At 45.0% G+C, this 27,410-nt stretch overlaps 1 protein-coding gene across 1 annotated transcript in view; it reads left to right on the top strand.

Moving 5' to 3' along the window:
- The window catches only part of MDGA2 (MAM domain containing glycosylphosphatidylinositol anchor 2), a 423,597-nt gene that overhangs the window by 310,545 nt on the left and 85,642 nt on the right, over positions 1–27,410 (top strand). The gene's annotated exons all lie outside the window — the stretch shown is intronic.

The following is a 27,410-nucleotide window of genomic DNA, read 5'->3' on the forward strand; positions in this document are numbered from 1 at the left end:
CCCTGGCGGAGTTCAGAGAGGAAATGAAAATAGAGAAAACCATATTTCTTCAATAACTTTGAAAATTCAATTTTGGAGATAAAACAGAGCTTGATAAAATTGGTTGAGAGGGTAGATGAACTAGAACAGTAGAGGAAACAGCTGGAAGAAAGGGAATAGCAATATATATATTTACTGAAAACAAAGAGGCAATTATGTGTAAAACATTGGGGAAAAAAACCCCAGACTTAGAAGAAATAACATAAAATTTTATGGAATCCTGTGGGAGGAAGCAAACAATTAAATCTTGGACTTTATTCCCTTCTGCGTAAAATTGCTGGACACAGAAGACAAATCTAGCTGCCCAAAAACCAGCCCCAGAAACAGAGGCTATATTCTTTATTTATGCATTTATTTATTTATTTGAAATTGAATCTGAATACAAACCTAGGCCCAAGTTTCACAAGCAGAGCCCATTTCATTCAAAGAGCAGTGTCTTGTTAGCAGACTTCCCAATGAGGATTAAATTATTCACAGCGATCAGCACTAGGAAAATACAAATGAACTGAAAAATAGGTCCTCTGCTGTTGCGTTACAGCAGATCGGTCCGCAGTGGCTTCATTTCAGAGCAGGTCCCTGGTTTAATGCTGGCCATTAAAGTTCAGAGCCATTTGGCCTCAGCCACATTTAAGACATGGGATATTGTGTGCTTATTTCTTTTTAGGACCTCGCAACTCTTTCTGTCCCCGTGGCCGCTCACGTTGCTGCCCCGTGGCTGAGGTTTGGGGCTGGCTGCTCACGCGGGGCTGGCTCTGGGGGGGCTGGCAGGTGAGGAGAGGGCTCAGCCAAGGTGCTTGGCTTTGGGGTGACACTGCTCTGCCTCGGCAGCATCACGGCGACGACACCCCTTCGAGGGTCCCCACGGAGGGCGTCAGGCGCTGTGGTGCGAGACATGAGGCTGTTCTGCGGAGACGCCGGCGTAGGAGGGTGGGTGGCTCGCACCTGCCCTGCTGCGGCATTGGAATATTTGGGTTCAAGCGGCATTGTTGTGGTTTCTACGTGGCATCTGATCTTTTTTCCTGGCTCTTCATAGCTCAGTGTCCCTGAGAGCCAGAGGTGTGTGGGAAGGTGGAATCTCCTTCCTGTCCGTGTTGCGCTTGCCTGTCTGCTGGCCAGGCAGGAGGTGGCTCAGAGAAGGGAATGTCTGCAAGAGGCACCATCCAGCAAACACTGTCGCCTTAATTTTGTGCACGAGCATCTTTCATCACAGGGAAAAAGTGAGTAAACCAACTCAGAGAGCTCACCCCACCATCACCAGAAAAAAAAAAAAATTCCAGCGGCAAATCCCTCCCAGCATTTGCACCTGAGCAGCAGTAGGGTGGAAGTGGGAGCCATGGGTAAAGGAGACAAGGGACTCCCGCATCTCCCGCAGGAGGGAGAGCTGAGCTGCTGTGAGACTGATTGCTGCTAACAACTCTGCCTCCTGCAAGGAGCAGACTAAGGCAAAGGTTTTTAAAAAGAAACGTGCAGAATTGTTTCAAGTCCAGTTTTCAATCTCAGTCTTTGAGTCAGGAATGCAGGAGGCACCGACGTACAGAAATCTTAACTTGCGCGATTTATTCAGCTCGCTTTCCCTATTTCTGCAGCTTGTTCTCTCAGACCTGGTGGGCCCAGGTTTGTGTGCGGGAGGCTGGAGATGGTCGTACCCAGCCCGTTCGCAGAGCTGGGGGCAGCTGGGTAGGTGCTTCACGCACCAGCGCTGGTGGCTGTTTGCTGTGTCCCCTGCCCAGGATCGCCTGCTTTCCTCTGCGGGGGTTGTTTTATCTCCTTGCTGTCTCCAGTGCCATTCGCTGCCTGTTTCACAGGGGCTCGCTGTCAATATTTCTTCCTTTAAAATAGTTTGCTTCCTTTTGAATCCTTCAGGTGAGTAAGGGAAGGAAGCAGTTTCGGGAGGTTTTGTTGTTGTATTCCTCCTATCTCTAGTGTCTGTGCTGTCTAAAACATATGCAGGTCAGCAAAAGTGACCCAAATCCAGCAACTGGTTGTGTTTTGGGCAGACCTGTTGTATATACCGGTCAGGACTGACTTATTTTCCTCTTGGTAGTAATGGTCGTTAATGGATACTGCAGTTCTTAGGACTATCCAGTGTACGTATTGTGATTGCATTTGCTTTGTTTTATTTTTAGGGAGCCTCACATTTCATTAGAGAGGGCAGCAGATACATTTTCTGCAGCGTCTGTTTTGTTTTGGTTTTCAGTTGAATTATGGTATGTTCAAAATCACAAGCAGAGCTGTCATAGCCCCCAGCTCATTAGATGATCGAATATGATGTTTCCAGCAAGCAATCTTGTCAAAGCAAAGACTGGCGGTGGATTAAAGTGTCACGAAAGCTTTAGAAACTGATTTCTGTGTTGGCTTTGCTCGGGTTTGTTTTGGGTTTTTTTCAATACTGTTCCAGAAAGACTTACCCCAAACCAGAGGGTAATGGTTGGGACATTTGCATGCAGTTTCACAGGCTGCTCACACTACGCTTTACTTGCTTTAGAGAGAGGGTTTGGTCTCGCACAGAACTCTTCGTTACTGGGCACCGTTTCTGAATGGTGTAATTAATAAGTATTTATACAAGCTAGAACAACTGCTTCTAATTCAACATCTAGATCCAGCACCTTGGTGAACCTGGGCTTATGTGATCTTAAAGGCAGTGACAGAGCCAAAATGGTTGTTTTGGTAAGGTCCTTTCAAAAACGAAAAGAGCTATTCACACCTGAATTGCTGGAGGTGGAAACAAGTGGCTGAAATCTAAAGCCAAACTTTCAGAAATAGATGGCTGGATTTTGCTCTGAATCAACATACAAATATGGAAATATCCTTACAGGTTTGGGAGTCAAGGTTGTTTTATTTGTTTGTTTCCCATGAGTGTTATCTTTAAAGTGTTAAAAGGCCAGCATTTTCCATCATTTTTCATTCTGACATAGAGCAAACAGCAACCTCAAAACGTGGCATTTTTTTTTGGAAAGGCCCATTAATTAGGTGCTATCTCCGAGTTACAGCAGCCTTTAACACAGCCTCTCCAAAAGCCAGCTAAGTAGCATCACAAAGTTTTCTTTGTCCTTAAGAAAATGCAATTGCATCAAGAAATTGCTTTGAGGACTTAAGCAGCAGTGAAATCTCGAGGTGATGATTTCCTCCCTTTCAGTAAATGCCACAGTGGTAAAAATTAATTAGCGGGGACATTCCAGGAGTATGGAGATAATTGAACCATTCCATGCATCCGAATCTAACCTCGGGGGAGAGGAACAGGGGTAGGATGGGAATAGGGTTCGCTCCGGTTTTGTGTCACTGTCGCTGGCACGGGACTAAGGAGCTGTCGTTAGGAAATGGAGGTTCAGCATAGCAGAAGAAGTAAAAGCTGGGGGGTGAGTGATGTATAGTTAAATTAAAAGTGTAAGACAATTTCTGAGGAGGGAAACAAGCAGCACAGCTTCCTTTGGGTGCGTCTCCAGCTTGTATTTTATTTAATAAAGATGCTTCCCAGCTGTAGCTGCGCTTACGGTAGTGTTGAGTCCACCGCTATGCCATCTGCATCCTCCCATGGCTAATAAAAGTTGTGCTTCAATCTTCCCATCAGCGAGGACATTACTAGGATCCTGATTCTTTCTCTAGCACCTTTTTTTTCATTAAAATTGTATGAACTTAATATCTTTGAGGTAGCTTCCTTTCTGCCCTGCTTGCTGATACCGGCCAGTGAATTGAGCGTTGGCAGCTGGCCTCATCCCTCTCACACCCTCACGATCACCGTTGCCTATTTTATGCAGTTATTGATTGCAGCCTGTCCTGCAGCAGTAATCTGGTTTACCGGAGCATTTATCCACGTGCTTTGAAAGAAACTCATAGATTAGTATCGTTTGCAGTGCTTGCTGTAAGAACTGAACAAGCCTAAAAGTTGATTTAAAAGAAGTTTGCTCTTCCACGCTGCCTGAAAAGAGGGCATTTCTCCCTCAGCTAGGTATCTGTGTCCAGTTTTGGGCCCCTCAGCACAAGAAGGACATTGGGGTGCTGGAGCGTGTCCAGAGAAGGGCAGCGGAGCTGGGGCAGGGTCTGGAGCACAGGGCTGGTGGGGAGCGGCTGAGGGAGCTGGGGGTGTTCAGCCTGGAGAAGAGGAGGCTGAGGGGAGACCTCATCGCTCTCTACAACTGCCTGACAGGAGGGGGCAGGGAGGGGGTGTTGGTCTCTTCTCCCAAGTAGATAATGATAGGACGAGAGGAAATGGGCTCAAGCTGCGCCAGGGGAGGTTTAGATTGGATATTAGGAAAAATGTCTTCGTGGAAAGGGTGGTCAAGCATTGGAAGAGGCTGCCCAGAGAGGTGGTGGAGTCCCCATCCCTGGAAGTGTTCAAAAAACAGGTGGACGTGGCACTTTGGGCCATGGTTTAGTGGGCATGGGGGTGTTGGGTTCATGATTGGAATGATGATCTTAGAGGTTCTTTCCAATCTTAATGATTCCTAGTTTTTACTTTCATTACAAATGATCCAGCCACCAAACCAGGAGGCGTGGGGTTGCTACTCTCCCCTTAATCGGTTTAGAGTGGACTTGGTAGTGTAGGTTAATGGTTGGACTGGATGATCTTAAAGGGCTTTTCCAACCTAAATGATTCTATTCTGTTCTGTCTTTACTCCCTGGCAGGCCACCTCATGCACACTGAGCCATGCTGAGCTGTTCTGTATCTTCCAGATCAAGTGAAGGCGGGGGGAGGGGGGGTGGGGGAAGACAATGGGTTTAATTATAAAAGTGGTATAGCCTCTACCAATCTGGTATTCAATTCATTTATGATGATAAATGATGTTCATTTCTTAGAACCCTTAGAAAGAAGAAAGCGTTGGCAGGAAGGTGCAAGGTACGGTGTGTAGGGGCAGAACAGCATCTGTTCCCCTTTCAGGCCAGGGAACTATTCAGCCCGTCTTTTTCCCTGGTACTTATTCTTTCCTCAGCACATCGATATTCCGGGCTGTTAGTAAGTCATCGGTGAGCTGCTTTGACATTCAGCTGCCAGGGCTGTAGAGCAGTGGGAGAGGAAACCAGCACGGAGCTGATCATTTTGCTGGATTAAGGAGGGACCTTGCGGTTTAGAGGATAGGTTTTTGCACGGATGCATGAGACTGTAATTAGAAATATCTGCTGTGCTGTGCTTGCACTTGCTGCAGGAGGTGCCCCTGGTTGCTCCTGTCCAGGGATCTCCATCGTGCCCCCGTGCACTGCCATTCCCCACTAACTGCAGGACCTGCTTTGTACTGGGGTCGCTCCGGGACCCGCCGTAAGACCCTGATCTCCAGTTCATGCCCTGCAAATCCCTGTCACAGACCCAGCACTGCCCTTTTCCTTCCCAGACCTGTTTATTTTTCAGGCGCTTGTCGGGAAAATTCAACTCATGATGCTGGAGCAGCCTAGGCAGCAATTATCCAGATATTACTGAGGGAAAGGTTTGAGCGTGGTAGGCAGAGATTTAGCTACGTGTGGAAGAAAGTTGTAAGTGTCGGTACTCCTGTGAGGCTGGTAGTAGAAATGAATCCCACATTTCCAATGAAGGTACCAAACAGTTTTGCCCAAATTAAAAAAAAAAGGAAAAAGAAAATATCCACATACCTGTAGGAGCAAGTGATTTTCCATTTCATCCTGTAAAACCATGTTTGAAGCCTTTATTTGCAATGCCTTTCCCTTTTCTGCCCAAGAATTTCCATTCATTGTACTCCTCCAAGAACAAGTGCCATCATCAAAGCAGATGGGATATCTGGGGTGTTTTGGCAGGAGTAAAAGGGGTTTTCTGTCTCTTCTTCTGAACTGTTTGACTATATAAATATTCCCTGCATGAACTACTGAGACCCGCGTATTGTACTTCTTGGGGAGCCACCCTAAATATCTGGCTAGCCAGCAGTGACTAGTTTGTTGTTTAAAACAAAGTGAAGTGGCATGAAGGGAAGAGCATCGGCAGAGGCCAGGTATTCATAGCATGGCAAGAGGTGCAGGGGCCACCAAAGTGTCTGGGAACAGGCAAGTCAAAACACATTTGAGTATTTGCTGAGGATATTTAGCAGTGCAAATGACAGAGCCTCTGTCCCTGCCTTACAGGGTTCTTGTTGATCCGTCTTCCGCAGCACATTGACATAATAAAGCATGGGTGGGCCCTAGGTGGTTGAAGTTTCCATGCATTTTAAATATCCCAGGTGTAAATTACTATTTTTAATTGTGAAAGTCAGAAATACAAAGGTGGGAAGAAGGGACGAGAACTGTGTTACTGTAAGGCAGAAAAAAGGGGTGTTCAGGGTGTGCCATGGCCAGAATTTTGTTAATCGGAGTGGGAAAGTGATTCATTCCCCTTGTCTGTGAGATGTGCTGCTGCAGTTAAATATGTGCAGTGCTCAGCAGCGTAATTCCTGCAGTAGGATTGCGGAGAGCAGATTTAAGCTTCTCTCCCATGAGCTACAGGCACCAAACACATCATCTCTCCACCTCGTCGCGTGCGTTTGCCACCATTTAAGATCTGCTAAACGTAGGGCAATAATTCAAAACCACCCCAAACTGGCCATTGTACCTCAGCTGAGGACACCTTGTCCTGCTGTGGCTGCAGCAGGCACCGAGCAGTGGTCCAGGGGAGAAGCGGCTGTCTGGGCTGAGAATAGGATTGATCTGAAAAATTCCCGGTTTGCCCCTGTCCTGGTGGTGTGTCTCTGAGCTGTTCTGGCACTAATTTCTCACCTACTTATTTTCTCATATTTTTGGCATTTATTTTTGGCATTTATTTTTGGCATTTATTTTTGGCATTTATTTTTGGCAACTTTAAACTTGCCAAAAGTTGTCTTTGCAACCTGCGAGACAATTTTCCCTCCAGCACGGAGCCGATTCCCTCTAATTTTCCATGGCTGTGACAGAGTACCAGGCTGAGCCATCTCCAGGGTTTAAATCCCTGACCTCTGAATTTAAAAGCATTGACCTTGGCTGCTTAAGAAATAGGGCCAGTTCAGTCGGCTTCAGTGCAGCCGTAGTCTCTGATGTTTGTTATGTGTCCCAGCCTCTAAAGGAGATAAAAGCCTAACCTAGCCCAAAGGTAGAGCCGTAATGTAGCTTAATGCTGTGACTTTCGCACATGAAATGGCCCGAAGTCTCCCAAGGACAGAGTTGGCCTTGACACAGAAATAAATAAATTTGCTTTCTTATTGGTAATTCTTTGCTACAGATCAACAAAAGAAAACCCCATTTGGTTATAAAGTGACCTTGTCCACAGGAGAAATAAAGTACATAGGTGAAGAAACCGATACCTGTTTCAAGCCGAATAAAGGTTGCTGCAAGCACCAGCCAGAGCAGCAGTAAAAAAAAAAAAAGAAAAATCTGGGTTGTTTTAAGTCCATACACTTGTTTTATGTTCACATTTCTATATTTTCTGCTCTCCCTAGAACATCTATTTGCCTCCCCTGTCCAGGTAAAAAATGCTTTTTATTGCAAAACATTGTGCAGAAATCTCCCCCAGGTGTTTCCAGATGTACTCTGCTCTGTGCTCAGCGTGTCTTTACTCTGCCTCCTCTCCTTGCCTGTTTTTTCAGATTTATTCCTGTTGCATTTTGTACCTGGGGCAGTAACATCCTTCTCCATCGCTTCCCGGGGAGTCCCGCGCAGCCTGGGTGATGAGTGGGCATGGCGGCAGTGCCGTGATCCCGGCAAGGCAGCGGCAGCATCGCTGGGAGCCCGTGCTCCCACACGCTTTGGGGGGTGAAGGTCACCCTGGGATGGTTGAGCTGCGTCGGCGTTGGATGTGGCTGGTGGCACATCTGTAGCTACGGGATCACTGAGGCTGCTGCTGGCTGGTCTGCCAGGCTGCGGCTCCCCTGCCTCAAGCTGGAAAACTACACAGAGCTCTGGGAGCGGCTGCAGGAATGGGGCTGTCGGGGTTCAGCCCCAGGCAGCGGCTCAGCACCACGCAGCCATCGCTCACTGCCCCTGCCCCGAGGGGATGGGGGAGAGAATCGGAGGAGTGAGAGTGAGAAACACTCCTGGGCTGAGATAAGGACAGGTTAAGAATTGAAATAAAGTAAAATAGTAGTAGTAATAATAACCATATAATAATAACATACAAAGCAAGTGGTGCCCAATGCAATTGCTCCCCACCCGCCGACCGATGCCCAGCCAGTTCCCAGCAGCGATCACTGCTCCCCGGCCAACCCCCCCAGTTTCCATACTGCCCATGACGCCGTATGGTATGGAATGGCCCTTGGGGCAGTTGGGATCAACTGTTCTGGCTGTGCCCCCTCCCAGCTTCTTGTGCCCCTGGCAGAGCAGGGGAAGCTGAAAAGCCCTTGCCTGGTGTCAGCACTGCTCAGCACCAACTAAACCATCAGCGTGTGATCAGCATTGTTCCCATCCTAAATCCAAACCACAGCACTGTGCCTGCTGCTAGGAAGAAAATTAACTGTGTCCCAGCTGAAACCAGGACAGGGGACAGGGGCACAGTGTTTAAACTGCACAGTTAAATCATTCAGTCAGGCTTCCTGCATGCTGCTGACCTAGATGTCACTGACTGTTTGTATCAATGACTTGTGTCAATAGCTCAGCCTAATGATAGCAAGGAACATTGAGTCCATTGCTTCCTTTTTGGTTTCAATAGCCTTACTGTCAAAATCTTTTTCTTGTGTCTACCTTGAATTTGCCCATACAGATCTCTCACCTGTTCTTTCCTGTTTCTCCTTCCCTTCCTGTGTGAGTGCCCTTGTAGGACACAGCATTGTCACAGTGTGGATGTGTTTATGGAGTGCCATCCAGTCACTTCTTTATCCTTGCTTTGAGAAGTTAAATATATCAAACTCTTTGGTTTTCTGCTTCTGGTAAGCCTTTTTGTCTCTCCATCAGATCAGTTTCCTGTTCTTTTCTTAGACTCTCCCCTAACAGCCTTTTAAACATGTAGACAGTAGGAGTGTCTGCAAGCTGGTGTTGCCGCCGCTGCCCACAGAGGTATGCTCCCTTCCTTTCTCCCTCTCTCTACTTCTCCAGCAGCTCATTGCTGCGCCAGAAGCTCATGGTGAACCGCTCATGTACGGCGATGTCTCCATTGCTTTTGCGGTCTCTATTCTGTAGATACGTCTGGCACTTTTCAGAGACGCTGGAGCAGCTCTATCACCAATGCTAGACCCGGCCAACCATGACTTTTTCATCCAAGCTTTGAAACCTCCAAGGATGGAGGTGCACAACCTCCATGGGTGCCTGTCCCAATGCTGCACTGCCCTCTTGATGAAAAGGTCTTTCCCAATGCCTCTGCCACCCCAGCACAGACCTGTGGTTGGTAGTAGTACAAAGCCTGGGCTGCTTGCACCGCGCCGTGTTGCTCTCCAGCAGGTGCTGGCATAGAACTTCGCAATTCTGCTTTTGTACAGAAACTTGCAATTTGGTTGAGCAAGCCCAGCTTGCCGGTTAACCTAGCTCTAGGTACGACTACATCATCTACTTTGTTATTTAATATTCATTTAATCCATGTGTTGTATGTCCTCTTTACCAATGCAAGCTTCATGCGTCCTTCCTGGTCATTGATTAAACCGTTCAGGCTGTAGTCCTAATACCCATGGAAATTAATTGAAATCACCCTGTGTACTGCTTCCTCAGTGGCATCCCTCCTCAGGCCGCGTGTGTCAACCAGCTCTGCGGTGCAACGTTAGGGTATGCAGCACTAGGGAATGCAGCATTAGGGCATACATCTGGCAAGGGATCTGGGTTTTCTGTGCAAGAGCTGGAAAAACTGCCTTGCTGTGCGAGGCTTGAAAAGCTAATTCTGTTTAATTTATTCAAGAAAATAAAATACATGAATAAGTTGTACTCTCTATGTAACTCTTTGAGTATACAATTTCGGAAAGCAAGCAGAGGAAGATCCAGAAATGAAATGTATTTGTTTAATCACTTGGACAACTGAAATATGGTTGTGGAGTCATGTTCATTGTCAGAAATCTTTAAATTGAGCTGGGATGTCTTCTGCAGAAGTCTGTATCTTCCAGCCCAGACTTGAGTTATGGGTCTGATGTGAAAATACTAGAGTTAAATTCTGGAGGTATGGGGCCATAGCAGCTACTTGCAATTGTCCCTTCTGTTGTTGAATCCCTTGGATCTCAGAACGTGTCTGGATAGTTTGTAGACTCAAGGGTCCCAGCATATTTCACGCATCTAAATATTTCAGCTACGCATAAACCAAAAAAAAAAAAAAAAAAGTGACAAATTATGGATTGATTCCTAAAGATTTATTAGCCACCATATGACTAAGAAATCGCCAGGACCATGGCTGGTGACGTGAGTTCAGCAGGACTCTCGTTGAGCAGTCACGCAGGCGAGCTGGATCCAATGCTATGACGTATCACCTCTGCCTGTGCTAAGCCTCCCAAAGGAGTTAATATGCACTCTGTTCTAGTGATTCGGGGTTTGGATGCCTCTCTATCATTCATTTCCTCTTTGTCAATATTAACTGATGTGTTAGCGATTAAGTTCAGCCAAGGCATTATTGCGTCGTCATTAATCATGCCTACATCTGTCATGGAAGTCATTAGAAAGAACCTGTCGCAGCTATTTTTATACCCCATTTAATTTTCATGCAGGCATTGCATTTTAATTCTTGTAATGTATCTTCACAATGATAAAAATTTGCATATCTCCATTCACTGAAGAGGATCTATTAGCCAAAGCACAAATAAAACGCTATTGTTGCCACGGGAGGTTCTGTAGGAATTGGATTCCAATGACCATGTATTTATGCCTACATACGTGTACTACATTAAAAGGAATCACTTCACAGGTAGAATTACTACCCTGGACAATTCTAATTTGTTGGAAATTAAACATAAGTGGTTGATTCTGGCTGCTACATGACATAAATTACTAGCAAATTGCTCTGTAAGATTTCATTATAAAGTACATGTTGTTGTGAATGATTTGCTGCTTTAGTCCTGAACTTTTATTTGTGTGCCAGTGCTTGAAGGACAATGGCAGGACTTAACTTTTGTTTAAAGTCACACAAATCTAGAATGGATGCTATTTACTTGCCTTATTCGGCCTTTCAAATCTTCTTGCATTTACTTCTATCCAAAAGTCAAGCATGGGGCACTTTTCAAAAGGCACTTGTTGAAATATGCTAGGATGTTGTATTAATGCTGCAGAGTAATTTTAGTAAATGCAAAGCAACATTAGCTTCATGGAGCTTTTCCTGGGCTGGTGTAAAGCACTGTAGCGCTACTGGCTTTAGCTGAGCAATAACAATGTTTAAATGTAGCTCCTGTGAGAATAATAGTTCTGAAATGCGATGAGAGTTCCAACGGGAAGAGTTTATATTCATGGATTGTTAAGGCTGGAAAAAAACATCATCACCATCTGCATAAAAGTTCTCTTGGCAAATCTGGTTTTAAACGCTATTCCACTATGCACCATGAAATCATTCTGTGGCTAGTGAGTTGCACTAAAATTTGAAGGCTTTGGCCATCATCCCAACTTCAGTGAGCAGCGGCCAACCTTCCAGTGTCTGAGCACAGAATAACTCAGGTACCTCTCACAGGCAGCTTTATATTTTTGGGATTTATCCAAAATATAGGAATCATTTTTCCTACTCCATAGCCTGTTCCTTCGCTGTTTCTTTTTTGGCCCAGGGTGGTAAGGAGGAACTCAAGGGTGAAAGAGAGCCACAATCATCTGTCTGCTCAGATGGCCAGAGTTATAAATGTAATAGATCTGGCATCGCTTCTCCGCTCTGAGCCGTAGGAGGTATTTAATCACAGAGGCAAAGGAGAAATAGCCCAGTGCGGCGCTGCCCCTTGCCTGGGATGATGCCCTTGCGTTGCACGCTTGTGCTGTGTTGGCCTCAGCTCCAACCCCGTTGCTGTTACAAGAGCTTCCCTAGCTCTTTCCCCACTGTAGACACCCTGAAGTGTCTTGTGCTGTTGGTAAGAGCTGGAGTTGGCTGCTGCTCCTTCCTCTGAGCGACCCCCTTGATTTCAAGCCTTCAGTGCATACAGCCAACAAGGTCGAGGACTCACTCAGCAAGCAGCAGGCTGGCGAGACTGCGAAGGAAATCCACACGTTCAGGGATGCATGCAAGAGAGAAAAAGAAATGAGGGAGCCCATGTTGGGAGTACTGACGGAGCAGCCCACGCCACTGGTCATTTGTGCTACAGCAGCGTCGGGGAGCTCTGCGCGCCGACCACCGACCGTGCTATGAAATGCTGTGATACCATGGTAATGCTGTGGGAAAAAAACAAGTGTTTCCTAAGACTGTGGGATCTGATGGAAGTGGATGGCTTTGTTACAAGAAGTAGAAGATCTTTATTTATTTATTATTGTGTCCAGTTTGGGCCCCTCAATACAAGACAGACATTGAGGTGCTGGAGCGTGTCCAGGGAAGGGCAACGGAGCTGGGGAAGGGTCTGGAGCACAGGGCTGGTGGGGAGCGGCTGAGGGAGCTGGGGGTGTTCAGCCTGGAGAAGAGGAGGCTGAGGGGAGACCTCATCGCTCTCTGCAACTGCTTGAAAGGAGGGGGCAGTGAGGTGGGGGTTGGTCTCTTCTCCCAAGTAGTTAGCGATAGGACGAGAGGAAATGGGCTCAAGCTGCACCAGGGGAGGTTTAGATTGGATATTAGGAAAAATTTCTTCACGGAAAGGGTGGTCAAGCATTGGAAGAGGCTGCCCAGAGAGGTGGTGGAGTCCCCATCCCTGGAAGTGTTCAAAAAACGGGCAGAGGTGGCACTTTGGGACATGGTTTAGTCTAGTCTACCCTTGATTGGTTTAGAGTAGACTTGGTAGTGTAGGTTAATGGTTGGGCTGGATGATCTTAAAGGTCTTTTCCAACCTAAACGAGTCTATGATTCTTTCATGAAAGACTTAATCATCAGGACCTGGCCTTTCTGCAAAATTTTTTATTTAAAAGAGAGTGACTTCCTCCTTATTGTTTTGTGGCCTGAGATTTCTACTGAAATACCTAATATTTCCAAAGAACTTTAAAAATACCAAAGCATCGAGCAGGAAGACCTTTAATAACCGAAATATGCTTGTGCTTCTCTGACCAAAATAAAGGGAATCATATATATTGACAGACCTTCCTAATATTGAAGGAGCAGATGGTGACCAGAAAAATAAATTAGTAAAAAAAATTGATTCAATATGAGTATTGGTGATGGTGGTTCCAAAGCCTGCCTTTGTCCTAAATGGATTTGTGTCTGTGCTGAACTTGGAATGCAGGCCAAAGATTTATCAGCTGTACAGCACCGCGCATAGCCAAATGGCTCCCCGTTGGCACGTTGCTTCTTTGCGCCATGCGTATTTGTGATACGCAAAAAGAAGGTCTCTTTCAGTATTTACAATTTTTACAATTTTTAATTTATTTGCAAGGCTTTAAGAAGGTTGTTTGATACAGCAGATATCAAATACTAAGTGAATATTAGATGTTATTTGAGTATGTAAGTGCTAAACTGTGTTAAAGTTTTCTTTAACCTTACATGTGGTAGTATTTTTTAACCACTGTGAAAAATCTTCCTTGCAATTAAATACTAGGGATTTTTGATGGAGGCATTATAGTATTTAACAGTGAAATATTTAAATCTTGTAGTTATTTTCCGGGTGAGTTTTAAGAGGACAGATAATATGTGTGAATTAGGGGTTTCCTCATTCTAAAATTAACATTTTTACATAGACTATATGAATGTTTATTTAATTATCGCTTAGAAAAGTATATAGGAATTACTAGGAGTTAAACCAACATGTTTTAATAAACATTGCCTGCTATTTCCGTTAGTTCTTTTATGTTTATGTGAATTTGGTTGGTTGGTTTGTTTTTCAGTTTTTGTCTTAACCTACCTAAAAAAAATTCTGGGAGAGAGATATCAAATTATCTTCAAAAGTAAAAAAAAAAAAAAAAAATACATAAATAAAAAAATTAAAGTCACACTTTTGCAACACTTGGTAGGACTTTTCCTGCAAGGATTTCTGAAAATATACCTCTGAAATATGATGATGAATTGGCCTGAGAAGGGGAAGCAGAGACCTTTCTGGTCCTTGCAAGGCAGCAGGGTTTGGGTTGGTTTTTTTTTTTGAGGTCTGAGGACAGAGTTCCTCTGAATAACTGGAAGGGCATATCTTGTAGAGCAGGGAAAATAAGCAAATAGAGCACAGGCAATGGAGAGAGACAGCAAGTCTGGTACTAAAATAATAACAACGGTTCCCATGTCTAATCAGGTAGTTATGTCGCCAGTTTCTTTAAAGTCACATTGAATCTTGAGTTTCTCCCCAGCCGAGGAGCTTGTATTCACTGATTAAATATCCAGGAGGCCTGTGAAGAGTTTTGAATAGGGGAAACAATATAGTTGTAGCAGCGGGGAAGGGGATGATTTGATCAACAGCGGTTTGGGTAGGGCTGATTTGGAGGAATGAGATGTGATGAGACCACACCGAGATGCAAGAGGAAGCTGGTGCTGGTAGGACTCCTTTTAGATGTTGCTTTGAGTTGATCTCCACGTAGGTCAGCCCTTTGGTAACCGTGGGAAGTCTGCTCCAGGGGGAAGGAGGGCCAGATATGGAAATCTTTCCCCCATATCTGAATTTAAAACAAGCTTCCTGGGGTGCGACAGATCTTCAGTGCAATTTTTTTTTTTCCCCAACTTGTTCATCCACTTCTAAAACAAATGTCCTGATTTATGGCCGTCTGCTGCTGGTGGGGAGCAGCTCTGAGCAGAGGCAGCTCCTGCGGCTTGCAGCCACGCACAGCGCGATGGCTACGCGGAGCGGGGGCGCACAGCTTTTGTTTTGCACCGCAACGTTGGTGTGGGATTGCAGTCTCTTTTATGGGTCCATAAAACACTTTGAGACCAAGTGTGTGGCTAGCAAAACTAAATACAACTCGGACCTACCTGCAAAGTTGGCAGATGATGTTTGTGTGCAATACGTCTTCAGCTGAAAAATGTTTTAAATAAGCGCAGAGTTTTTCCCAGCTAGTTCTCTGCAAAGCGTGCAGGCGGCAAGGGGGCCACCGGCAGGGCCCTGCTTCTCCAGAGATGTTCCTCAGTCCTGGGAGGTGTCGTGGTTCAGCCCCAGCAGCAGCTCAGCACCACGCAGCCATCGCTCACTGCCCCTGCCCCGAGGGGATGGGGGAGAGAATCGGAGGAGTCAGAGTGAGAAACACTCCTGGGCTGAGATAAGAACAGCTTAATAATTGAAATAAAGTAAAAGAGTAATGATAATAGTAACAGTATAATAATAACAACAATAACAATATCCAAAGCAAGTGGTGCCCAATGCAATTGCTCCCCACCCGCCGACCCATGCCCAGCCAGTTCCCAGCAGCGATCGCTGCTCCCCGGCCAACCCCCCCAGTTTCTATACTGCCCATGACGCCGGATGGTATGGAATGGCCCTTGGGGCAGTTGGGATCAACTGTTCTGGCTGTGCCCCCTCCCAGCTTCTTGTGCCCCTGGCAGAGCAGGGGAAGCTGAAAAGCCCTTGCCTGGTGTCAGCACTGCTCAGCACCAACTAAACCATCAGCGTGTGATCAGCATTGTTCCCATCCTAAATCCAAACCACAGCACTGTGCCTGCTGCTAGGAAGAAAATTAACTGTGTCCCAGCTGAAACCAGGACAGGAGGGGAGAGAGAAATTCAGGTGCCACGACTTGCCTGTGGAGAGGGAGGGACAGCTGCTAAGGGTTAAGACGCTGCTTCCTTCAAGACATGTTGTAAGATAAAAAGTGTTTTCACGGTATTGTTCAAGATTTATATTTTCATACATTACAATTTTAATTTCCCAAAATATAAGGAACAGCAGCACAGCCCATAAAAGATCATCAGCAGAGTAGACTGTTGAAATATTGTGGATTATACCCATTTCATGGCTTTTTAAAGCAGCTCATCATTATTCAACAATCACGTTCTTGCTAGAGCTAGTCAAATAAAGCAAATAATGATTTGCAGATATGTGGGAAAATTAATGTTGCAGCTTTTCTCCTAAGTTATTTCTTGTTTGTTTACTCATTTGAATATTTTTCACTTGCAAAAGTTTCACGTGTTTTAGCACAAATATTTAATCTTACAAAACTCAGAGCTGCTGCGTGATGCTTGCTGCTTGGTCACTATTTTCAGAAAGTTTATTGTCCTGTCAAGAAACCATACCAGGAAAAGAGGTATCAGTCAGAGAAATCCCAGCAAATGTCTACAGCCAGCAGATGCAATCTGAACCACAAAAATCAAAGTTATCAAATTCTTGAGAGTGGTGATTAGGCTTCTGCAATTGTAAATCCTTCTGCAAACCACGCACTAGCATGTGCTGTTGCAGCCAATGAAAAAAAAAAAAATTACACTGAAATCTAACAAACTCAACATCTGTCTAACTTAAAATATAGACCTTATTAGGTCTGAAAATTACAGTAGCTTGAAAACTTTAGAGTTCATCAAACTCTGGATGAAGTGTGAGAGTCAATCTCAGTTCTACGGATAAGGCGATGTGCAACGTTTTGTATGCCAGGAATAAACACCACGTTGTGTCAAGTCTTCTGACTTCTTCGTGCATATGTTGTCTGTGTCCAGGAGGAGGGATCACCTTCTCCCTGCGCTAAATGGAGCTCTCCAAAATTATCCACTGGTACGTCTCTATAATAACGGCCCTGAACAGTAATACGTGGTTTTGGCTTGCAGCTCTATTGGGAGCATCCCCTGGTGCTTTGGCTCACTCTTCCCTGCAGAGGGACCTGGCCAGGCTGGACCCATGGGCCGTGGCCAACTGTATGAGGTTCAACAAGGCCAAGTGCCGGGTCCTGCACTTGGGGCACAACAACCCCATGCAGCGCTGCAGGCTGGGGGAAGAGTGGCCGGGAAGCTGCCTGGCCGAAAAGGACCTGGGGGTGTTGGTCGACAGCGGCTGAACATGAGCCAGCAGTGTGCCCAGGTGGCCAAGAAGGCCAACAGCATCCTGGCTTGTGTCAGGAACAGTGTGGCCAGCAGGAGCAGGGAGGTGATTGTGCCCCTGTGCTCGGCGCTGGTGAGGCTGCACCTGGAATGCTGTGTCCAGTTTTGGGCCCCTCAGCACAAGAAGGACATTGGGGTGCTGGAGCGTGTCCAGAGAAGGGCAGCGGAGCTGGGGAAGGGTCTGGAGCACAGGGCTGGTGGGGAGCGGCTGAGGGAGCTGGGGGTGTTCAGCCTGGAGAAGAGGAGGCTGAGGGGAGACCTCATCGCTCTCTGCAGCTCCTGGCAGGAGGGGGCAGGGAGGGGGTGTTGGTCTCTTCTCCCAAGTAGTTAGCGATAGGACGAGAGGAAATGGGCTCAAGCTGCGCCAGGGGATGTTTAGATTAGATATTAGGAAAAATTTCTTCACGGAAAGAGTGGTCAAGCATTGGAACAGGCTGCCCAGAGAGGTGGTGGAGTCCCCATCCCTGGAAGTGTTCAAAAAACGGGCAGAGGTGGCACTTTGGGACATGGTTCAGTCTGGTCTACCCTTGATTGGTTCAGTGTGTGTGGGCTTGGTAGTGTAGGTTAATGATTGGACTGGATGATCTTAAAGGTCTTTTCCAACCTAAACCATTCTATGATTCTGTGATTACCTAAAACTCAGCTCTTCCAGACGTTCCCCATGAGATACCTCCTCCTGTACGCTGGCTGGAAGTTGGGATGAGAATGATAAATTTAAGAGATGTCCTTTTTCTTGCTGATTTTACCCTGTTACATCCTCCAGGGTGTCAGACAGGTTTCGTCGATGTCGCGGTGTCAGTACAGCTTCCCCACCAGGCTGCTGTTAGTTCAGTTTTAGTACATTAAAGGGAGTATGAAAAGCAGCTAAAAAGGCACCCGCCAGTGATTTGTGCCTCGTGTGACCTTTCGCTGCTGTGAGCGCAGGCCTCCTCTTTCACCTCTCCAGCTCTCGCTGAATGCCCTCCCCACGTGCCTTGTCTAATTTACGCTGTTAAGAGTCCTGGAGCAGAAAACAGTGAGGTTTTTTTTGCTGTGAGAATCTGCTGTTAGACCCGCTCCACCAAAGTGCTCAAGTGTTCAGTAACCGCTATTGGTTTTAACCAAAACCATCTGAAAACTAATTAGAAACTGATGATCTTCCACCGATCCTGGCTTTCTAAGAAGGAAATAGCAGCTTGATGAAAAAGAAAATTATTTAGGGAAAGTCAATTTTCCATTCAGATGCGTTTAAGACAGTTCTTGTTCACCTCTACCGATGAGAACTGCTATTTAACAGTAATTTTACAGTAGGGGGAAAGAAAAAAAAAGGTAGTTGATATGCACACCACCATGTTTCTCTGGAAGGAGTTAGATTCAGGAGCTTCTCCATTTTCATGGATTATTTCCCCCATACGACTCTCCATAACTGGCACCCTGTAGGAGCCTAGGAGATACTCCCTGCATCACCTTAAATTGCACCTTGGGCAGAGCGTTGCCCATCCCTCACCTCGTTCACAGCAAGGAAAGGTGTGACTGCTCCCTGCGCTTTTGGGTTGAGCTGAACAGTCCTCTCTGCCGCCAGAATTGATGGAAGCGCATTTGCTCCAAGGCTTAACTTATTTGTCAATTAAAGCGTTCCCTGCAAGTGACAATAAGTATTCTCCGCAGAAGTTCAGCTTCACTAGGAGAAATAGCTACTTTTTGCTTTAAAAAAAAAATAGAACTGGAGAATAAAAGTAGAATTTTATTTGTCTGACCCTTTGTACACAGGTAGGGCTGATAAATTTACCACTATAACCTAAAATAAATAGATCCAATTACCTGAGTGGCTGCAATATAATCCTCAGCTTCCTCCTCCTGGCTTGCAGAGATCCGTGCGTGCTAAGGCAATGCACTTCCTTGTTCTCCTTTTTCCAGAGTAATTACTGCTTATAAACTGCATTGGGCGACACGGAGTATTGCTAGGCTGGGAGGAAAATATTTTTATGCTTGTTAGTGCGGTTGTATTTCATTTATTAGCGTGCTGTCCGGCAGTTGTAGTCACTGCCGCGGCGGTGTCCTGCTGTGTGGGGGACGGCCACGTTACCCTGGAAAATGGGTCCTGCCCCAAAAAGTTTGCCATGGGAATGCGACCAAGGCAGAGAAATGCAGGTGGGTGTGGGTGCCCACGCAGACGGACCTGTAGCAAACCACAAGTACTGGCACAGCTGATGCAGGGCTCGGCATACTCACTGCCAACTTTGCGGGATTTAAGTTATCTATTTAGATTTTTAAGTTATCTATTTAGTTTTCAAAGTTATCTATTTTGTTTTCGAAGTTATCATTTTAGTTTACAAGGTTTGTTTGGGGTTTTTTAAAGTTGAAATGCTTGTGATTTATTTATTTAAAAATATGCCTATTTTTTTATATTAGTCAGATTTTATTGTAGTGAAAATACACCCGAAATAGCTCTACCACAGGCAAAGACCTTCCCTTTTCCTTTTTGTTTCCCCATAAAGATTTAAAAAATATTTTTCAATAGTCTCACAGCAAGAAAAGGATCTCTGAAAACTACTTCACAAGGATTTCTGGGAAAGAAAACAGAAATTGGACAGGAGCTTGGGGCAGTTGCTCAGCTGGCACCCGTAGCTGTATCTCCGATGAAATCCACGGTGCCCTGGCTATTCGTGCCAGCCGGGCACTTACCCTGAGTATTGAGATATTTCCTATGTAAGAAATGTTTTTCTAAGGACTGATGGGAACACAGTAATTTGTGGTAGGTATGGATTTTTAAAAAATTGCCTATTAGGGTGTCTTTCAAGTGCCAGTGGTATATTGTAAAAGCAATGATCGATAAACACCGTAAATATGGGGGATGTTCCCTCCTCCATTTGTTGGTCCAGGTGCTGCCCATCCTAATTAGCTCTAATTATGAAAGCTGTGCTTCGGGAAGACAGCTCATTCACCACTCTTCTGCATGACAGTAATGGTCCCATAGGTAGCCAGGAGCACCGGAGGTCCCCAGTGGGATGACCCCTCCCGAGGGGGAATGCCGAGGCTCGGTGGTTGTCCCTTGGTCCAAAAAGTTCAGAAGACTTTGGTGGTGTCACACCTGGCAATCGAATTTCCATGCAAATAAGGATTCCCCTTGGCATGCCACAGGTCGCTGTCTGTGCACAGGGCTGGTTTGTGAATGCACGGTTGCGGGTTGGTTTTGCAATTCCATTTGAATTTACGGGTAGATGTGCAAATGATTGTTTCTATTTCTGGACATAACACTTTCATTTCACTGAAATAAATCTGTTACCCAAGGTTGTAATATCTGTATCTGAGCTCTGGCTGGAAAACTACTGTTGTCTTTTTCATGGCGATCACAATCATCGTGTACTCAAATTTCCTAAAATTCTGTGGCCGTCTAGTCTGGTCTCCTCTACGTCCTGGCCATCAGGTTTCACTCAGTCACCTCCACATCCAACTCAGTAGCTAAGTAGAACCGCAAATTTGACTACAGTATAGATCCCAGAAATAGATGAATGCTGAAGTGTACTTTTACAATCTGGTCAAATTCCTTTGAATTTTCTGTCTCATTAAAAGACCGAGCAAGATCTGTAAGGCCAGTACTGCAAGAAGTTTCCTATTCCCTCAAAAGAGTATTTTCACGATTCTTTTTTGCCTAACTCTTCAGTATTATTAGGGTCACTCAACTTCTTCACAAAATAGAGCCTATGCTTTCTTTTTTTCATTTATTTAAGTATATATGCACTTGTTTTCCACAGGACTCTGTGGGAACCAAGGAAATATTGTGTCCTGCCATCACAATTCTGACACCAAACACCACACTAGTTAGCTTTAAACTGTAAGGCTTTTTATAGTTTATGTGGCTTACTATTATTTTTTTTTAAACGTGTGCATATATTTTTATTAATCCAGAAAAACAGAGCGTTCGTTTAGCTTTAAAAAGATACAGACGGTCTGGGGGTGAGATGCTTTGTTATCCACTTACTCCTGGACGTTGTTGGAGGCGTTTTCCTGCAGATCATGCCCTGCCTCTACAAAGGGATAACGGCAGCTGTAAATCCGTTAAGAGTTGTAAAGACTAAATAGACTAAGTCTAGACCTGTCGAGACCTGCACAGTGCTTCCACCGCTCTCAGATCCGAGAGCACATTTTTTACACGGCACCGAGAGAGGACCGACGCGTGTAGCCCCTGCAGTGCCCGCAGCAAAGGCAGCTCCCCGTGCTCCTCCTTCCCCTGCCTCCCGGGAAAAGGGTCCTGGGGTTTGGGCGGGGTTGGTGGATTCACCGCTGGAGAAGCACGGCGGCGGAGGGCTGGCAGGGTGGGTGCTGCCGTCTGCTCCCAGCCGCGCTGCTTGGCGCGTCCCCTGCCGTCAGAGGGATTTTAGCGGGTGGTTTGTTTTCGCAGAGCTGGGTTGAGAGCAGTTTAATGGTCCCAGCTGAGTATTTATACAAATCCCTTGGAAGGGAGCACTGCTGGAGCAGGTATGCTCTCCAGCCCTTGCCGTCACTCTGGCTGCTTCTCCACGGTAGCCAGGAAGCCGATTTGAATTTAATTTTTTGGTGGTGTTTTGTTTTCTACTGCATTAAATAAAACCAAGTCAGGACCTGGAAAGCTTGAAGCGCCATTTCATTTTAGTTTTCAATTGCATATGAAAATAATCCCCAGAATAGCTGGAGGCACCCGGAAAGAACAGCTGGAGGATGGAGAGACGGGGGAATAACGACTGCGGAGGGGTAGAAATCATGTAAGGCTTTGCCAGAATCGTAATGAGTCCTGCAGTGCAGATGAATAGAGCGATCTTTCCACAGCATGTTTCAGCATCCAGTGATCTGCTGGAGGCTGTATTTCCACCACCGGTTTTCACAGCCGCTCGTAGGCATATCATGCCCGGCCGGGTCTGACTCTCTTCTGACTTTAACGTCCAGAACAAAAAAATGGCAATGAGTTGTCCAAATGGCTGCAGCACTTTGTCTAAAGGAATAGTTCCCGACATTTGCTTTAAACCTGCCGCACAATAGCTTCACTGGGTCTCTTCCTTTCAGTTAGCTCTGGACAGCAGCGGCTGTTTGCGCCGTTAATGAACACCGAGCTGTTTTCAGAGAAATATCCGCAGCAGCTCCAAGATCTCCTTCCTGAAAGGCACCACTTGATTAGGCTCCATTAGATTGGACTTCATTAGGAACTGGGTTTTCCTTTGCACCGATGAATTAATTACGTGCGTGGGTTTTATTACCAATTTACTCAATATTGCAGTCGTCTTCTGCAGCTGCTCTGAGCCAGGTTCAGATATAAATCCCCAGTGATGCCCCCAGCATTGCAACCTGCTGTACTGCCCGTGAATCACAGAATCATCGAATCGTTTAGGTTGGAGAAGACCTTTAAGATCATCCAGTCCAACCATTAACCTACGCTACCAAGTCCACACTAAACCAATCAAGGGTAGACCAGACTGAACCATGTCCCAGAGTGCCACCTCTGCCTGTTTTTTGAACGCTTCCAGGGATGGGGACTCCACCACCTCTCTGGGCAGCCTGTGAAGGTGAGCAGCGTGTGTCTTTGGGCGTCTTTGGGAGCTCACACCAACATCTGACATCCCAGGCACTGTGAACTCAGCAGCTCTTCTTTCACTGTATCTCCTGTCTTCAAGTCTTTTACTAATACACAAGAAGACGGCCCCATCCACACCAGCCCACCCTAATCCATGGGAGCTTGGTTGGGTTTTGTTTTTTTTTTTTAAGAGCTTTTGCTGAGGTACCTTGTTGCAATTAGGAAAAAAAAAAAAACAACAAACCGATAGAGCTTAACTGTCAAGCCCACTGTCTGCTGCGGGAGCTCCAGGAGTGCACCTTCTCTGAGCAGCTTTGCCGAGGAAGTCTGCAGAGCTGTACATCAAATAGAAGTGCACAGACCTCCTTTATTTTTAGGTTCAGAACAAATGGTATTGGAGGAAGGCAAAACCTATTAAAATATTTGAAGAGACATTATATAAGTTAAATTGACTCTATTGATCTATACAAGTGCATATCAGGCAGCAGAATTCCATGCATCTAATTCTGGTATATTTACACATATATATTAACGAATCATTTTTGGTTATAAAGCACACAAACCCCACTGCCAACATCATAATATGTAATATCTACTTTGTAACCTATAAAATACTCACTGATGTGACCTGGGAGACGTGGTGCTGCCTCTGCTGGAAGTTGGAGAAATGCCACACAATTTTCCTGAGAGTAATCTTCAGAGCCTGGGCATGATATATCAGAGGCACAGATGTAGACACAAAATAGAAAAAAAAAAAAAAAAATTGACTACCTAGCCCAAGCCTTCATTACCAGGCAGGATACAAATCCTAGCAACTAACTTTACCTCACAGGCAAACATGCCTTCAATAACTTAAAAAAAAAAAAAAAGGAAATAAGAAAGGCTGCTTTTTTAAGCTACAATGACTCTGACTTTCCACTCAGGCACACCCTTCAGGCAATAAAATAATTTACAGCACGTTTCAATCAGATATTGGAAACAACACTTACTTAAATTGTCTTGGCTTTGCTGGCATTTTACATATGTGGGGGTTCAGCATCATTCCCCGTCTGGGAGGGTGTGGGTCCCGCCTCCCGCATTGCCCGGTCCATCCCGGGCTGGTCTGCGAGGCAGCGGCGTGGTCCCCTGCCCACCCAGACCCTCAACCCCCTGGCGAGACGGTGCTGCCTGACCTGATTTATCATTTACCGCTCTTGTTTTCTGTGGTGCAAATCCTACCCCAAGAGTATTTAAAGGTTATATCTTCTCTGTAGCTGACATAGATTGGTGTTAGAATAACATTCCTATTGGGCGAACCAAAGAAGTGGCTACAAATACAATAGAAACTGAAGCAGAAGCATCAGTTGTTCATATTTATCCCTGTTGCTAGAGCTGGGAGAGAGAAACTAATTAATTTGCTTAGGCTGGAATGGAAATTGGAGAAACCAAATCAGCAGGTAAAGTCTCTGCTCAAGGCCACACAGTCAAACTAAATTCACTGAAAGGTATGTTTTCTTCTTAACGAGTCTTACAATAAAGACCATGATATGATCTGCAGCATGAAGAGCAGCTGTCTGGTTTAAACCAAACAAGCATCCTTGCTGTCATTTCTCTTGATAGCTAGGGAGCGTTCATTTTCCGTTTTATAATCCTTACGACATGAATGTACTTAGGCTAAAAAATTCATTAAACATTAATATAAAGCCTGTTTTAACTTCTGACTGTTTGCTTCCCAAAGATAATTGTTTAAGAGAATGAACTGTGCTCCCTTTGCGGTTTTGCCATATATTTTTCAAAAACTAATACTAGAATTACAAAAGATAGGAATAAGTACAGCAGCGTAAATTAAATCAAATTGCTGAAGCCTTGGGGAAGAGCTAATGCAAATGACTTAAACACATATAGGTTCCAAACAGCTACAGAGCAAGTTTCCTTTTGAGCGTTGTTACTCTCAGAAGATGCCTGAGACACTGGCACCTTCGCTAGCTGTGAAGTCGCTACCTTGTAAAAGCAAAAAAACAGGAAAATAAACTGTTAGCGCTGGCTACTATCATATATCGTAGTTTTTATCATCCCTTTCCTTATCCATTAAAGTTATTACCTGCAAAAATGTAGCTCTGAAATGAGCAACCAAAGTTAATTTTCTTTTTCTGTCACTGGGTATCATCTGTTCACGGATAGATGGAAACTCTGTATTTTAAAGACTATTTTGACCTTAAAGGCAGGGGAAACTTTCATTTAAAAGCTATTTATAAGGCTAAAGTATCTTATAAGTAAATAAACCAGGGGCAGAAGGAAGAGGGGACTGAATACCAATATATGCTAAAAGTCATTAAAGCAGAGCTGCCATGGAGAGGTGAACGGGGAATTGTTCACTGAGTATGGTGCATCAAATGGAAACAGCGAAACAAGCAAAAGAAGGGGACGTTGTTACAAATTGCAGACAAGTTTGGGATGTTCAGGCATTAAGTGGGCTTATACTTATATATATATAAGTATATATATATACACATATATATATATGCTTACTATACAGAGTAATGGGAGAAAATGATAGCAAAATCATCTATTAAAGCTATTTAACATAGCACACACAGAGCTTTCAAAATGTTCCTGTCCCAACGCTCTCCAGTGCCCTTTGCTCTCCCTCTCCCCAGGCACTCAGGACCAGTGGAGGGTGCTGAGCCAGGAGGATCTTCACTCAGATGCTCTTTGAGCATCCTTATGTTGTATTATTCTATAGGCTTGTCTGTGTTAAAGCTGCTGATAATTTTACCTGGATTTGAAAGTATTTTATGGTGCTGGCTGTGAGGGTAAAGGCAATAGGGCTGAAGAGGTTATGGATGTGGAATTATCATGGCTGAAATGGAAAGAAAACCTGAAGAGCTTACTTCTCAGGGCAGAGAAATGACTGGATGACAGTAAATATTAGTAAATTTGATTCATAATTTCTCTGATATCCATTATATATGATGATTTAGAAGGTATTCAGAAAGTACAAACAATTGTAAAACAGGGTGCTTAGAGGAAAATACAAGAATCTGTGAAAGGCAGATCAGGCTTGACTAGCTGAACAGCTCTGCCTTAGAAGAAAGTTGAGATCTGGCACATTTTCTTTCCCAAGAATAACTCCAATCTTTAAGCCAACAATTCCCTGCAAAGCTACTGCCTTAGGAAACTATTACTGAAGCAGAATAAGGTGCAGAAATTGTACAGTGAGGGCAGATGAAGACACTATTGGGTTGTGTTGAAAGGGCAAACATCAGGCTGGAGAGGAGACTAGTGGAATTTCTTATGAATTTGTCGTCTTTTGTATTTTTTATTCTGTACCTGGGCACAAAGAATAGTCACGCTGTGATGAAATTTTCTGATGACACAAAGCTGGGGGATATTATCAATGGAAAGAAGGCTTACGGTATTGAGGATTTAGGATTTCTGGTCTTTTATTTGCAGTTTTCTGTGGCTGTACTGCAGCCCATGTACCAGTTAAGAATCTGCCTTCAAAATTATACAAAGCCATATGATATTTAATCTACAAAGAGGAAAGGTCAGGCTGGGATCGATGGGGTTTTGAATCGGTAGTTTCCACTTCATCTCTTCTTCATCAGTCATTTTTTGGGGAATCTCAGTCAGGGGCAATACTCAGAGTTAATATCTGCCATTTCATCATCCTGTACCACTGAGCCCTGTATCCCACCTCTGATGCCATTCATCCCTTCTGCCTCTCTGCTCACCTCGCTGCCTAATTGTCCTCTCCCAGTAATTCCAAACTTGGACCATGATACAAGATAAATGGCTATTATTACAATGAGCCACAAATACGAGAGCTGGGTGTCATGAGCTCTAAGCAACGTTGTCCTAATATGACAGTCTCCAAAATTTACCTTAATTTCAAGTACTCTGTGTTTAGCTGGATTCCTGTCTAAGCGAGATACGGTGAGCAGCAGTACATGTGCAAGTATGGTTCCTAATTTACAGGAGCTGAGGGAATCTGTTTACAGCTTCCATTATGCAGGGAATTAAATATAAAGGGTCTGAAGGTTATTGGTATCTGTGATGGAGATACCAGCCAATGAAGAACCTGAGGACAAGATGCTCTTGGAGAAATAATGGTAAAAGAGAGCTCCTTCTGAAAGGTGCACGGCGTGGACTCTCTGAAGATCGTTCTCTTGCAGAGCTCGTCAGGGGGTTTATATTTTCATGTTTTATGTCTGTAAGACAGCTCTTTGAATATGGATGCACAGATTTCATGTATCTTACTGGCACAGGAGGCTTTCAGGATTTCTTCTTTCTCACGGGCTAAAAAATGAGCTGTGTTTTTTAAAGAGCCAGAATGTCTTGTCAGTCAGTGTTTTGCATCCAATTGCAAACACACGCACGTTTGTCATGCAGGTTACCTGATCTAAATAGCTGTGCTGACAAGAGCCGAGTGCCGGAATTATTCTGTCCGGGTTGCCCTTATTCTGCCGCAATGATTAAGTTATCAAGAGGCAAATGGGAGGGTGCAGTTAGGTTTTTGCATACACTGTGTGTTGGCTATATTTTATTTATTTTGTATTTTGCCATCTGCCAGAGTTTGTAGTTGCAAATCTAAATTATTTAAAATGCAGTTTAATTCAAGTGATGGGAAAATGGGCTATTCTGTGCTTACTGGAATATCAAAACTATCACCTGAGTGGATAGAAAAGATTAACATACGATTATATGTTTGTTGAAGCCTGAAGGCAGCTGCGGGGATCGGGTGTGGAAGGGTGTCTGTGCTGCTTCATCGATCCGTCTTCTGCCACGGCAGAGTTAGGTCCCCCAATGAACACAGAATCACTGCCTCAACTCTGTGCCAGGCTCATCGTTGCCTTGTGCCCTTTATCTAAACCGAGGCAAGGCTTTTATATCTTCTTCTTCCCTTTCCTCTTCCAGAAATTCCCATGTGTCGGAGTCTGTGGTTCCTGCGTGAGGCTTGGGAGGGCTGAGCCTCCT

Source organism: Pelecanus crispus, chromosome 6 (genome assembly GCF_030463565.1).
Source record: "Pelecanus crispus isolate bPelCri1 chromosome 6, bPelCri1.pri, whole genome shotgun sequence".
Taxonomy (NCBI): Eukaryota; Metazoa; Chordata; class Aves; order Pelecaniformes; family Pelecanidae; genus Pelecanus; species Pelecanus crispus.